The 16,082-nt window shown below is 41.9% G+C and overlaps 1 long non-coding RNA gene across 1 annotated transcript in view; it reads right to left on the reverse strand.

The window, feature by feature from the left end:
- The window catches only part of LOC145802121 (uncharacterized), a 33,599-nt gene that overhangs the window by 6,495 nt on the left and 11,022 nt on the right, over nt 1–16,082 (reverse strand). The window contains exon 2 of the long non-coding RNA XR_014344484.1: nt 14,962–15,012. This is a non-coding gene — a long non-coding RNA (uncharacterized LOC145802121). The remainder of the gene's footprint in view (nt 1–14,961; nt 15,013–16,082) is intronic.

Below are 16,082 nucleotides of genomic sequence, written 5' to 3' on the forward strand. Positions count from 1 at the left end.
GTTGCTTGCTACTTGACAAGGTGTGCATTATCTCGGCATGAGCATTTTGTTACATCGGCATGATCATGTTCACTTGCACACACGTTCATCTGTTCATTTTATTCTAAGAGTCACATCCTACATACCCCCAGCATCATGAGGAGAGGGAGGCCCCCAGTTAGCCGAGATCAATCCGAGGACAGAATAAACAGATTGGAAAGATTGGTTGAAAGTTTGGCCGATGAATTAAGGCAGGCAAGGCAGCAGAACACCGGTACTACCTCCACCCAGGCCGAGCAGACAGATGGCCGACATGTAGTTCCACCACCGCCAGTACCACAAGTGCCTCCACAGCCAGCTTTGTATGGAGATGACACATTGACCCTGATCAGAGAATTTAAGAAGATGAAACCGCCAAAGTTCCATGGAGGTATAGTGCCGATGAAGGCAGAAGCATGGATTCTTGAGATGGAGAAGTTGTTCGAGGTTTTTCCTAGCACCGACACTCAGAAAGTGTCATTAGCAGCATTCACTTTGGAAGACGACGCTCGAAGATGGTGGATGATGATCCGAGAAGGTAACCCAGACTTGACTTGGGCCAGATTTTTGGAGCTGTTCTATGACAAGCATTTCCCGCTCAGTGTCCGAGATCGCAAAACCACAGAATTTCAGATGTTGACCCAGGGTAGCAAAACAGTGGCGGAGTATGATCGTGCTTTCACCGAGTTGGCAAGGTATGCACCTCATATGGTCGACAACGAATACAGGAAAGCTCGCAAGTTTGAGAGTGGACTTCGAGGGCCAATTCAAGACCGGGTTAATTTGCTTAACATGCCGACGTATGCTGGAGTGTTAGATAAAGCCATCCTTGCAGAAGCCAACTTGAACAGAAGTCAGAGTTTAGGGGAGAATCAGAAAAAGAGGCAGACCTATGACAATCGCCAAGACCAGCATGATGCCAAGAAGAAGACAAATGTGGACAGTTCCAACAATACGAACCAGGAAGGTGGCACCAGGCCGACATGTACAAGTTGCGGGAGGCGACATTTTGGAGTTTGTCATCGGACATCTGGAGCATGTTTTGAATGCGGTGAGATGGGTCATCATATTAAGGATTGTCCCAAGGTAAAGGCTAGAGATGATAAGAAGAGCTGAGAATCCGACTTTCGGAATTATTTTGGGGACAAGGTAAGTTAAGTTTGGGGACCAAACTTCTTTAAGGAGGGTAGACTGTAATAACCCACATTCATGTCTTAGTCATGTTCATGTACATTTGCATGATTTTGTCTTGTTAAGCTTGCATTTGTAGACTTGGACTTGTTTTGCCTAGGTAAAGGTTCTTGTCTTGTCTTGATGCTATCCTGTTTTCCCTAAGTGTTGTATGCATGCTTTGTTCCTTCCTTGTTATGCCAAGCCTAGGTTGTGTTAAGCCTAGATCATTCCAAGCCGAGGTCATCCTCAGTATAGAAGTATCTTGGAACCCCTTCGTTTGACCTCCACCTTTGCTTTGACATATTGGCCGGGATGTCATTATCTGGGCCGAGGTGTGAATCACCAAGGCCGAGATGTGTATCATCTAGGCCGAGATGTTACCCTTGCACCTGAGCGACCTTGTCCTGGAGTGGTATGACCTAGACCGAGGTGTGGCACATCTAGGCCAAGGTGTGGCACAGCTTAGTCAAGTGTTGTCCTTCCTAGCCGAGGTCATTGTCACCCTAGTTGCCGAAGTCTTGTGGTTAGCCGATGTCACCCCTTGCCGGAGTGCCATTCCGAGTAGCTTGCTAAATACGCCTTGTCAGGGCCTTGTCTTGTCAATCTATCACCTTTTTGAAGAGAACCAACCAACCGTTGCCACGTGTCCGAGCTGAGAGTTAAGTCAGCCGGCAGAGAGAGAAACCCATCATTTGTTGTATATTGTTTTGAAGAGTAGAGAGAGAAGCTCTAGAAGAGGGAGAAGAGTTCTTGAGAGAGAGTAGATTTCCAAGCTTGATTCCTAGAGATCCAACCGTTAGATCCGCGTTCTAAGGTTAGATTCTTGATCAGCTCATGATGTTCTTTATGTTTATGTTATTGCATTGCATGATTGAAAATGATTTGTAAGCCATGCATTGTTTTGAAGTTCGGTTTTAGAAAGAGAAAATAGCATTCATGTGTTCTTCAAGAAAAGTCATGTTTTGATCCGAAGACTCATGCCTAGATCCATGTTTTTGTGTTTGTTCTTGCATGATTTTCAAGTATGGGTACCCAGGTCCATGTTTTCGAACTCATGTCATGAAATCCCAGATCTCGTAATGACAAGTTATGATTTTAGCATTCATGTTCTTCATGATCTTCATGTTCATGTCCTTCCTGTTCTTCACGGGTGGAAACCCAGGTCTCCAGACTTCACTTTCCGGGGTGTAGTCGCCGAGACCACTCTCATCTAGACCTCACACTTAGGCCAAGCATCGTATCTCACCTTGGCCTATCTTGCATAATCACTTACACCTTTGGTTGTCTTGTGCGCACCTCGGCGTGCAGCCGCATGCCGAAGCCTAGGTAGCCGCACCTCGGCCAGGAGGTGTAGGGCCTCGGCTTAGACCTGGTTGGTACCCAGCATGTCTTCCTGACATGAAAAACAGTGTTTTGACTTCTAGCATGTGTTCCCGAGAATCATTGCATGCATGTGAGGCTTGTTTTGAGAAGTATGTTCAGTATGCTTTGCCATGTGTTTGTAGGACTTGGACCTTTGCCTTGACCCGACGTCCCAAGAACTAAGTGAGTGGTATTTTTAATAAAGTTATGTTATAAAGTTTTGACAAAGCCTTGCTTCGTTTTAGAAAAGTATTTGATCAAGCATGAATGATTATCTCTATTTTGTGTATCAAGTATAAGCTTTGTTTTGATGACATTCTTGGAAAGTCCTCCCATGCTAGGGGACTCTAAGCCCATGTAGCACCATGTTTGAGAGATCTCTGTCATCGACGGTCTATGAACGGATGGCCCCACCGACGGTCTATGAACGGGTGGATATGTCTAATCGATTCCGGGTCGATTATTCCCTTGTCTTGTCCGAAATGTCATCACCCCATGTATTATGTTGATGTTATTAACATCCCAAGCAAGATTTGAAAGACCAAGATTTGATTGATGAACTTGATTCATCCCATGTTTTGAACAAGCTATGATATATGTATTGTTTTGACAAGGACCTTGGAAATCATTCATTTACCCCTTTATTACTTATATCATTCACTGAGTATCCAAGCTCACCCTCCCTATGTATATATGTAGGTAACAAGTTAGAAGTCGGCTACGCCGAGATGTGTGTTTTGTATGCATGTTATGTCGGCAGTGAGGACGTCGGCAATCTTGAAGCTTTTGTATTTGAACATGTCGGCTTGAGAAGCTCTTTTGCTAAGATGTGATGTGTATTTTTGTACTTCATTTCTTTATCTATTCAAGTTGTAAAGCTATATAAAGATGTATGCCATTTCATTTGACTTATGCACTGCTCTTATGGACCACTTGTATTTTAGATTATTGCTTCCGCACTTGTGAGCCCCTATATCTATACTCTGATTGTGTGTGAATTTTGTAAGTTGGCCTTCGGTAATCACGGATTACTGGCCATCACGGCACCAAACTACTAGGGGCGGTTTGGGGGCGTGACATTAATTCCCAATGGAAGCCAAACAACATATTAAAGAAGTAGGATACCTTTAAAGGTTTAGCCAATTTTCTATGAACAACAGCTGATTAAAAAAAAATAAATCAAATAGATCTTTGTGTAAGATCTATGTGTAAAATCAAATAGAGAGAGGAGCACTAAAGATCTTTGCAATTTTCTTATTTGTATAATCAATTTTACTCCCCAAAATTACTATATGTGAGAGAAAGATTTCAGTCAACACTATTACAATGAGCACACAACAGGTTCTAATTTCTTATTTGAAGTCCTTTGCTGTTCCAATTCTACGTGCACTGAACATATAAAGCTGATCAAGAAGGCTTATTCTTTCCAATTTTGGCTACTTGTATTTCAAGCATCTCCTTAAATATAGCTAGCTATGAGACCTAGGATGGTTTTGAGTGGATACTATCATGAGCTAAATTTATATTAAAGAACTGGTAGTTTTGGGTCCAAAATATAAAAATACCATATGGAGGTGGAGTGTGATCATAGAAAGGGAAAACATTATGGAGTAAACAAACAAATCAAATTAAGTAAACAAACAAATCAAATTTTTTAAAACTGAATTTATGCACAATTTGTATACAGATTCTTTTTATATAATACACCTAATATTTTCTTAGTTGATGATTCAAATTATTATAATTATTATTAGTGAATAAAGATCAAATACTATAGCGGTCCCGGGTTTACCCTTGTTGTACAGTGATCCGGACATGTGTCCGTGGATGATAGTAGTTGATTATTACCTGGTGTACATCCTTTCTTACTTTGTATTTGAGTTATAGGATGTGTTAGGCAGATTTGTTACAGGTCGGTTGAGATTAGAAACCAAAACTAGTTGCCCAGATTTTTGACCTGTCCGCTCGAGCGAGGGTTTTGGCGCTCGAGCGGGAGTTTCACCCATCCAGTATTTCCTGTGCTGTGTTCGATGCTCGAGCGTGGGATTGGCCGCTCGAGCGGGATTGTGTGAGTGCCGCTCGAGCGGGGAGTTGGAAGCTCGAGCGGGAGACCTGTCTGTAAAAGTTCAGAGAGTGTGTATCCGCCGTTCGAGCGGGATTGTTGACGCTCGAGCAGGAGTCTGTGAGTTACGCTCGAGCGGGGAGTTTGATGCTCGAGCGGGGCGACTTTTATATAAACCCGAGATCCGACTTTTGGATCACTTTTTCAAGATCTTTTCTCTCTCTTACTTTTCCAAAAAGCCATTTTCAGAGCTTCTCACTCTAAAATCGGCCCTTCTCTCTTAGATTTGATCTAGTAGGAATTGTTTGCTCACTTTTGGTCTTTACGAAAGTTGTGTTGATCATCGAGGGCTACATTTTAATCTGAAAATTTCGGAATTGGAAGCATTTTTGCTTTTGTCTTCATCTCCATTGGAACTCAAACTTTGAGGTAGGGATATCCTACTCCTCTTTATGAACTTTGTCTTTAAATTTTAGTATTTTGAGATGTTGGGGTTGGTTTAGTAATATGTGAAAGTTTGGGGGCTTTTGTGTAAATTTACAAGAGTTGGGGTTTTAACTATATCAAACCTAGATGCATGTTTGGCATGGAAAATGTGAAATTAATGTTAAGACATTAATGAAAATGGAACCTAAGGGTTGTAATGTAAATTATGGAAAATGCCTTAATTACATTGGTTAATTAATTTGCATAATTAATTATGAGAAATACGGAATTGATTTGGGAAGTCATGGGATAAAAAGGGTGTAGTTGGATTATTTATCACTCACCTAGTTGGAATGTTGATTTAATATCCATTTGTGCATTTATTTTCTGCTTAGAAATAACTGCTTTGGGCTATCGGTGGAGGATAGTCGTGATTGTTGTAGACAATGCATGATGATTAGACAAACTAAAACTAATCAATTGAATGTGTCATAGAGTATGACGATGGATGGAATACATTAATTTTATGTATTGATTGATTGTGTATAGAACCTTTGTGTTTATATGCATTGTGTATAGAGAAGAAGATGGGGGATGTACTCCGCAGTTTAGGGGAAGATGGGGGATGTACCTCTAAACCGGATAGGATTGGAGGAGATGGGGGATGAACTCCGTAGACACAGCTCATATGCTTGTCTAGAGAAGTGAAGATACAGCTCATAGGCTTATCTTTGAGAAGTGTAGATACAGCTCATATGCTTGTCTAGTGAAGTGTAGATACAGCTCATATGCTTGTCTAGTGAAGTGTGGATACAGCTTATATGCTTATCTGTTGATGCGTAAGATGTTTATCTGTTGATGTGTTGATATAGCTAGTATGCTTATCTATTAAATAAGGATGGAAAATGGAAAGTGACATAGACTCGTATGTTATGAAATTGTGACGTGATATATGCGGATGTATCGGTGTTGGCCATCTATCAATTGCTAATCTTTTAGTCATTGCTTATAGTTGGTTTAGTATATCTCTGCTGGGCTGTGGCTCACCCTATATGGGAACATCATTTTCAGGTACAGGTAGCATGCCACCTCCAAGGACGTAGCTTGGGAGGCTAGAGGCGGGCAGACTTTTGTTGTCTTTTCCCTTTTGATGTATTACATGTATATTCAAGCCAAGGGCTTAATATGTAAATGAGTTAGTACTCTTTTATTGTAATCAAGTGTTAGCTTGGAAAGCTGTAAGCCTTTAGGGCATTTGCTTTTGTTGTTAACATGTAATACTTTTTGTAATGAAACTCTGTTGAATAGAAGAATGTGGAGCTTTTATATATATCAATGTATGTCTATATTGATGGGTTTAATGTTATTTTTTTGAGGGCGTTTTAACTTGGTATCAGAGCGTACAGGGTTCGAATACTTTGGGTACGTGGGGAGTGATTAGTATCACAATGGGTTTGTCTCGCTTGATAGAGACTCGGAATAGTGTTGCATGGTATGTGTTTAATTGATAACATGCTTATATGACTATGTGGGTATGGGATTTAGTTTCTAGGATGTTGATTGGATCCTTGGGTTTCTGTGAGTCTTGTTGGAAAAGCACTTGATCAATGCTGTTTCTAACCGGAACTCTAGTAACGCCTCGGGACTATCATTATCCGGAAATGAAATTCGTAAGTGCTTATGTGTTTATGTGCTTACGTGGAGTGAATTACTGTTGTCCATGCATTAGGACGTGAGTGTTTAGTTTTGGCACATTGTGAATGTGCTAATGTTCTGTATTACCTTTATTAGGATGTCAGGACAAGGAAGAGGTGCTAGGCGTGGTAGGCCTACGAGGCAGGAAGTACCTCTACCGGATGATATTCCGGCAGTGCAGGAGGGAGTTGGCCAGGCCAATGTGGCCGAGCCAGCAGGTCAACATGCTATGAGTGCCTTGGCACGAGAGATAGCAGGGGCTTTGGGTATTCTCAGAGCAGGAAATCAGGCAGCTGAGGCAGGGCCTTCTTTCTTGAAGAGGGAGTTCTTCCGGTCTAACCGGATGAGTTTGTTGGGGATCCAAAGGAACCACTGAAGGCTGACGAGTGGTTAGAACAGATGAGTAAGACGTTCGAGATGCTGGGCATCGAGGACGGGGCTCTTAAGGTGACCTTGGCATCCTTCCAACTGAAGGGAGATGCGGGTCAATGGTGGAAGTTCGAGAAGGGCAGTGTTGGTGGTACATGGGAGGTGTTTGTAAATGTTTTCCGGAAAAGTTTTTATCTTCAGCTGCAAGGGAGAAGCTGAGGGAGCAGTTTTGCCAGCTTAAGCAGCAGAGCCTGTCAGTGGCCGAATTTGAGGCTACTTTTACTAGTCTATCCAGGTTTGCACCTGAACTAGTGGCGTCCGAGGAACGCCGTTGCTTTGAGTTTGAGCGGAAGCTGAGGCGAGGCCTCAAGATGAGGGTTGGTGGATCTTTCATCCGAGAGTATAGACGGTTGGTGGATGCTGCAGCTCATATGGAGCTCTTGATGCAGGAGGAGGATGAGGGGCAGAGAGGCTCCAAGAGGAGCCAAGATGGTCAGGGTGATGGCAGGAGACAGAGGGGTCCTAATCCTCAGCAGTCTCAAGGTGGTTTGGCTAGGTCGACCTTTCCAGTGCTAAGTGCAGGCTCCGGGAGAGGTAGTCAGGGGGATTTCACCTGTTACAAGTGTGGCCAGCTGGGTCACAAGGTTTCGGTTTGCCCGCAGAAGGGAGGGCGTCAGCGATCTGCTTCTTCTTCAGCTAGACCTCAGGGCCAGAGTCAGGGCAGGGGCCAGTCCTTGTCTTGTTATCAGTGTGGTCAGCCTGGGCACCTGAAGAGGTTTTGCCCGCAGTTGAGTGCCACTTCGGGAGCGTCTGGTTCCAGGCAGACGTAGAGTTTTCAGCCGACTCAGTCTGTGCAGGCCTCGAGGGCCAACCCGGGAACTTCGTCATCCCAGTCTGTGCAGCAGTCGTTTGCTCCTGGAGGTGAGCAGGTGGATCTAGGGCCTTCAGGGCGCGTGTATGCTGTTACCGCGCAGGATTTAGTACCGGCTCCATCGGTAGTGAGAGGTACTTTTCTGTTTTGCAACTCGGTTGCTAGTGTGTTGATTGACACGGGAGCATCTCATTCTTTTGTATCTGCTGCATTTGCATCTATTTTAGAATTGGAGTTGGCACAGTTAGCATCTCCTATTTGTATGGTATCGGCTTTGGGTGGTGAGTTGATCTTGAAACAAGGTGTTAGAGGTTGTGATATAGAGGTCGCCGACCATAGGCTTCCTTTTCCGTTTGTTATCATGCCCATGAAGGGCTTTGATGTCATTTTGGGTATGGACTGGCTATCGTCATACCAGGCTGTTATCGATTGCTACCGCCAGAGGGTCACATTATGCACCTTGAGCGGGGAGTGGTTCCATTTCTTGGGAGACCGGGTTGGTAGTGTTTTGCCACCGGGGTATGATTCGCGAGGGCGAAGTGAGCTTAGTGGTCTACTTGCTAGCTTTGAGAGTGGTGAGAGTGGTGAGACCCAGCTTGTATTGCCAAGGGTGGTTTGTGAGTATTCAGATGTCTTTCCCGAAGACCTTGTTAGTTTGCCACCTCATCGAGAGATAGAGTTCTCTATTGATCTAGTACCCGGCACGACGCCGATTTCTATGGCACCTTACCGTTTTGCTCCAGCAGAGTTGATTGAGTTGAAAGTTCAGCTCCAGGAATTGCTAGATAAGGGTTTTGTTCGCCCTAGTGTTTCACCGTGGGGAGCACCGGCCCTCTTTGCTAAAAAGAAAGATGGTGCCTTAAGATTGTGTATAGACTACCGGAAGTTGAATCGGGCTACGGTCAAGAATAAGTACCCTATGCCCCGTATAGATGATTTGTTTGACCAGTTGAAGGGTTCCCGTTGTTTCTCTAAGATAGACTTGAGATCGGGTTACCACCAGTTGAGGGTCAGGGAGGAGGATATTCGTAAGACGGCATTCCGTACGCGGTATGGCCATTATGAGTTTCTGGTGATGCCATTTGGGCTTACCAATGCACCGGCAGTCTTTATGGACTTGATGAACCGGATTTTCCGGGAATTCTTGGATCGATTTGTAGTCGTTTTCATGGACGACATCCTTATCTATTCGTCTTCAGAGGAGGGGCACGAGGGACACTTGAGAGTGGTGCTTGAGTTGCTTAGAGCCCATAGGCTGTATGCCAAGTTTGGGAAGTGTGAGTTCTGGCTAGGAGAGGTGAAATTCTTAGGCCACGTGGTATCCGGGGAAGGAGTGTCTGTTGATACATCCAAGGTAGAGGCAGTGCAAAATTGGGCACAGCCTAAGAGTGTGTTTGAGATCCGCAGTTTTCTAGGATTAGCTGGGTATTACCGTCAGTTTGTGAAGGATTTCTCCAGACTAGCTACACCTTTGACTAGATTGACGCGGAAAGGGGTCAAGTTTGTGTGGAGTGAGACTTGTGAAAAGTTGTTCCAAGAGTTGAAGGTTAGGCTAACCACCGCTCCGGTTTTGATTATTCCAAAGAGAGGGTTGGGTTATGCGGTTTATTGTGATGCCTCGCGAGAGGGTTTGGGTTGTGTGTTGATGCAAGGGGAAAAGTGGTAGCTTATGGCTCGCGTCAGTTAAAAATTCACGAGAAGAATTACCCTACACACGACCTAGAGTTAGCAGCAGTGATCTTTGCCTTGAAGATTTGGAGGCACTACCTTTATGGTGAGAAGTTCGAGGTGTTCTCGGACCACAAGAGTTTGAAGTATCTGTTTACACAGAGAGACTTGAATTTGAGGCAGAGGAGATGGATGGAGTTCATTGAGGACTACGACTTTGAGTTGCATTATCACCCGGGAAAGGCCAATGTTGTGGCCGATGCCCTTAGTAGGAAATCCATTAGTGATGTAGCTTGTATTGCCATCCGAGAATGGGAGATGTTGGGAGCACTTGGCGAGTTTGATTTGCTACTGGGCGAATCTGTTGAGGCTGCGGCCTTGTTTTCCGTTGTCGCGCAGCCTACACTTGTGACTAGGGTGTTGGAGGCACAGAGAGGTGACCTTGAGGTAGAATCCCTCCGAGAGAAGATCTCAGGTGGCAAGGTTGAGAAGGGTTTGACGGTGTATCCCGACCTGTGTGTGAGATGCCGAGACTGTTTGTTTGTGCCGGAGTCTTGCCGAGAGGAAGTACTCCGAGAGTTTCACCATTCACGTCTTGCGGTGTATCCGGGAGGCACTAAGATGTATCGGGATTTGGGTCGCCAGTTTTGGTGGTGGGGTATGAAGAGAGATGTGGCTGTTTTCGTATCAAAGTGTCTTACTTGCCAGCAAGTGAAGGCCGAGCATCAGAGGCCAGCGGGTTTGTTGCAACCCTTGCCTATTGTCGAGTGGAAGTGGGAGCATGTCACCATGGACTTCGTTGTAGGTCTTCCGAGGACTTAGCGGGGTAGTGATGCTATTTGGGTGGTTGTAGACCGGTTGACTAAGTCGGCGCACTTCATTCCTATGCGCGTGGGAGATTCGGTAGACCATCTTGCCGACTTGTATATTCGGGACATAGTGAGATTGCACGAAGTCCCAGTGACGATCGTCTCAGATAGAGATCCTCGTTTTACTGCTAGGTTGTGGCAGAGTTTGCAGAGTGCCTTGGGCACTAAGTTGACCTTTAGTACGGCTTATCATCCGCAGACTGACGGGCAGTCCGAGCGTACTATTCAGATCCTTGAGGATATGCTTCGGGGTTGTGTCCTTGACTTTAGTGGGACGTGGGAGAGGCACTTACCATTGGTGGAGTTTGCCTACAACAACAGCTTTCAGTCTAGTATCGGTATGGCACCGTTTGAGGCCTTCTATGGCCGACCGTGTAGGTCTCCAGTTTGTTGGGCCGAGGTGGGTGACGCACATTTGTTGGGTCTGGAGTTGGTTAGAGAGACGACGGAGAAAGTTGAACTTATCCGTAGGAGGCTGGTTACAGCCTAGAGTCGTCAGAAATCTTATGCCGACCGTAGGAGGAGGCCTTTGGCGTTTGAGGTAGGTGATCATGTTTTCTTGAAAATATCACCTAGGCGAGGTTTGATGAGGTTCGGGAAGAGTGGGAAGTTATCCCCTCGGTTTATTGGGCCTTTTGAGATCCTTGAGAGGATTGGGGAAGTCGCTTACCGATTGGCATTACCGCCGCAGTTGTCCGGGGTGCATGACGTCTTTCATGTTAGTATGCTTCAGAAGTATGAGCCGGATCCATCGCATGTATTAGATTGGACCGACTTAGAGGTAGATGAGGACGCCTCGTATGAGGAGAGACCGGTTCGGGTCTAGGATAGGCGGGATCAAGTCCTGCGTGGCAAGACCATCCCTTTAGTGAAGGTTTTGTGGAAACATCACGGAGTGGAGGAGGCCACTTGGGAACGTGAGTTGGAGGTCCGCGAGAAATATCCGGACATGTTTATTGATGTGTAATCTTATATTTAGACTTTGTAATATTGTTGGACTTAAGAGCTTTATATATGTCTTAAGTTATAAAACATTGGTAGTGTTTTGGTTTAATGGAAGTATGTTGTAGAATTTACCTTGATATGGGAAGTTGATTGTGATATTGCATATGTTGGCTATATTGTAGAATTGGAGTTGTATCATATATATTGATAATGATATGAAATGTGAACCATGCATGTTGAAAATGGTTGGAAATGGAAGGAAATTGCATGATAATAATGCACTTATAATATACATTGTGAAATACCTCTTGAAAGGGGATGGAATTGACTGGTAATGGGTCGAAATGTTTAAATATCATGTCATAATATTGTCGGACATGGGGAAAACCTATTTTTGAACTTGTGTTTAATTTCGGGGACGAAATTCTTTAAGGGGGGGAGGTTATAGCGGTCCCGGGTTTACTCTTGTTGTACAGTGATCCGGACATGTGTCCGTGGATGATAGTAGTTGATTATTACCTGGTGTACATCCTTTCTTACTTTGTATTTGAGTTATAGGATGTGTTGGGTAGATTTGTTACAGGTCGGTTGAGATTAGAAACCAAAACTAGTTGCCCAGATTTTTGACTTGTCCGCTCGAGCGGGGGTTTTGGCGCTCGGGCGGGAGTTTCACCCATCCAGTATTTCCTGTGCTGTGTTCGACGCTCGAGCGTGGGATTGGCCGCTCGAGCGGGATTGTGTGAGTGCCGCTCGAGCGGGGAGTTGGAAGCTCGAGCGGGAGACCTGTCTACAAAAGTTCTAGGAGTGTGTATCCGCCGCTCGAGCGGGATTGTTGACGCTCGAGCGGGAGTCTGTGAGTTACACTCGAGCGGGGAGTTTGACGCTCGAGCGGGGCGACTTTTATATAAACCCGAGATCCGACTTTTGGATCACTTTTTCAAGGTCTATTCTCTCTCTTACTTTTCCAAAAAGCCATTTTCAGAGCTTCTCACTCTAAAACCGGCCCTTCTCTCTTAGATTTGATCTAGTAGGAGTTGTTTGCTCACTTTTGGTCTTTACGAAAGTTGTGTTGATCGTCGAGGGCTACATTTTAATCTGAAAATTTCAGAATTTGAAGCATTTTGGTTTTTGTCTTCATCTCCATTGGAACTCAAACTTTGAGGTAGGGATATCCTACTCCTCTTTATGAACTTTGTCTTTAAATTTTAGTATTTTGAGATGTTGGGGTTGGTTTAGTAATATGTGAAAGTTTGGGGGCTTTTGTGTAAATTTACAAGAGTTGGGGTTTTAACTATATCAAACCTAGATGCATGTTTGGCATGGAAAATGTGAAATTAATGTTAAGACATTAATGAAAATGGAACCTAAGGGTTGTAATGTAAATTATGGAAAATGCCTTAATTACATTGGTTAATTAATTTGCATAATTAATTATGAGAAATACGGAATTGATTTGGGAAGTCATGGGATAAAAAGGGTGTAGTTGGATTATTTATCACTCACCTAGTTGGAATGTTGATTTAATATCCATTTGTGCATTTATTTTCTACTTAGAAATAACTGCTTTGGGCTATCGGTGGAGGATAGTCGTGATTGTTGTAGACAATGCATGATGATTAGACAAACTAAAACTAATCGATTGAATGTGTCATAGAGTATAACGACGGATGGAATACATTAATTTTATGTATTGATTGATTGTGTATAGAACCTTTGTGTTTATATGCATTGTGTATAGAGGAGGAGATGGGGGATGTACTCCGCGGTTTAGGGGAAGATGGGGGATGTACCTCTAAACCGGATAGGATTGGAGGAGATGGGGGATGAACTCCGTAGACACAGCTCATATGCTTGTCTAGAGAAGTGAAGATACAGCTCATAGGCTTATCTTTGAGAAGTGTAGATACAGCTCATATGCTTGTCTAGTGAAGTGTAGATACAGCTCATATGCTTGTCTAGTGAAGTGTGGATACAGCTTATATGCTTATCTGTTGATGCGTAAGATGTTTATCTGTTGATGTGTTGATATAGCTAGTATGCTTATCTATTAAATAAGGATGGAAAATGGAAAGTGACATAGACTCGTATGTTATGAAATTGTGACGTGATATATGCGGATGTATCGGTGTTGGCCATCTATCAATTGCTAATCTTTTAGTCATTGCTTATAGTTGGTTTAGTATATCTCTGTTGGGCTGTGGCTCACCCTATATGGGAACATCATTTTCAGGTACAGGTAGCATGCCACCTCCAAGGATGTAGCTTGGGAGGCTAGAGGCGGGCAGACTTTTGTTGTCTTTTCCCTTTTGATGTATTACATGTACATTCAAGCCAAGGGCTTAATGTGTAAATGAGTTAGTACTCTTTTGTTGTAACCAAGTGTTAGCTTGGAAAGCTGTAACCCTTTAGGGCATTTGCTTTTGTTGTTAACATGTAATACTTTTTGTAATGAAACTCTGTTGAATAGAACAATGTGGAGCTTTTATATATATCAATGTATGTCTATATTGATGGGTTTAATGTTATTTTTTTGAGGGCGTTACAAATACACCCATATTGTAATAAAGATCAAATCACATGGTGCATTGTAGCTAAGGGGCTGGGTGACTCATCATGTTTATTACCTACATGATTCTCTCGGTAAATTAACAAATCTTGGGAAATTAATAAAAAATAACACACATTAATGATTATTTTTTCTCTCTCTCAATTTACTTAACAATGGTGAGACCCTAGACTATTTTAAAAAGATAATTAAAAGTCATCTTTTAACTTTTAATGCATTTTGAATCATATAATCTCTCACAACATAAAAATAAAAAATATTGTCAAATGTCATAAAAAATGTCATATTTTTTCAAAAACAACATAAAAATAAAAAATAAAAAATGAAAATCTAACTTTTAATCATCTTCTCAAAAGAACTCTTTATTACTTGATTAAGAACTTTCCATAAATATTGTCAAATGTCATTTTGAAACCACTGAATAAGGGCCTTTGGGCTTTTCAAGCTCACTAAAAGAGTTGTCCTCCAACTTCTGAATCTTTTGGATGGTGAATATCAAAGTGAAAGGAAAGCATTTGAGTAACCAAAAAAAGGAAAAGCAAAGCAAAAACTTACCACTATTTGCAGTAACAAAAATAAGCAGGTGTAATGCTAGATAAATCTAACATACTTATTTCACTAATCCCTCAAACTTATTTCAAAATACATAAATATCAAAACCGAAATCATACAAACCCATTTCAAAATCAAAACCAAAATCATTCAAACCCATTTCAAAATCAAAATTAAAACTGAAACCATGTCATTGGTATTTATGGTGGATTGATCAGCCAAAATTCTGCAGAAATCATATGCAGAATTCATATGCAGAATTCTTCTTCAGTTTTATTCAATAGCAAAGCAATATATATCAGTTGGCTCAATATCAAAGCAAAAGCCAAACGTTACCAAAGCAATAACAAAAGAAAAACAAAAAGAACCAAAGTAATAAACTAACCGAGCAGCCGAAGTGAATAGCCGAGCAGCCAAAGTGATGAAGGCAAAAGCTCTGATGAAGGCAAAAAAAATTCAAGAAGAAGAACAATTACCCGAAGAAGAAAAATTCAAGAAGAATACTAAAGTCATGTTTTCAATAACTCTATTGATCCCAGCAATATCATGTTTTCAAATAGCATGTTTTCAACACTAAATAATATCATGTTTTCAAAACTCGATTAAAGTCATGTTTTCAAATATCATGTTTTCAAATAATATCATGTTATTGAAATTCTAAAATTAACATGAGATAACACATGAGTTATTGAAATTCTGAAATTAACATGAGTTATTAACATGATTTATTAATTGTCCATGAGTTATTGAAATTCTATTTCCTTTATTTTAGCATGAGTTATTAACATGAGTGATTTAACAGGAAATCAACACCTTACACACCATGTATCGAGCAACAATTGTATTTATACCCTTAACGCTAATTACACACCATCTTGAAGAGAAAAATCTACAGATGATGGTTAGTTTGTTACAAAACAATTACTTACCAAGTCAATGTGTATTGTTTTATTCATTGTTTAATTACTAATTTTATTATTGGTGCTTTTTTGCACTTGCATTGTGAAAGGAAAGCACAAAATAAACTCACTTGTAAAAATAATTGAACAATTTAGCAAATATAATAAACGTATGTTCATCCAACTTCAAAGTGGAAAAAAAAAGAACACTTTAAGGCAGACTATACAATAAGTGACACTTAAAAAAAAGAAACTCACTTGTTATATGCCAGCCCACCAAAGTGGCTCATACACTATACTTTTATATCTATACTTCTATCCTATCTATCTATCTATGGTATGAACACTTTTGTCACAATTTTTCTCATTTCTAAACTGTCGTTCTATAACTGTAATTGTCAAATTCAAACAAACCTATGAATTCTTTTAATATTTTATATATATGGGAAAACATCTAACCTAATACTGCACATTGAAGGCAAACTTTAATACCAGTGGTGATAGACTCAGATAACACACAATCAATCAGTAAAGAAACATAGATGGGTCATCAAAATCACCATTACACTTACAAAGTGGACAACACTTTCTTGACAGAACATAAATA

This window comes from Camellia sinensis, chromosome 11, assembly GCF_055761805.1.
Source record: "Camellia sinensis isolate YWXY chromosome 11, ASM5576180v1, whole genome shotgun sequence".
Classification (NCBI taxonomy): domain Eukaryota; kingdom Viridiplantae; phylum Streptophyta; class Magnoliopsida; order Ericales; family Theaceae; genus Camellia; species Camellia sinensis.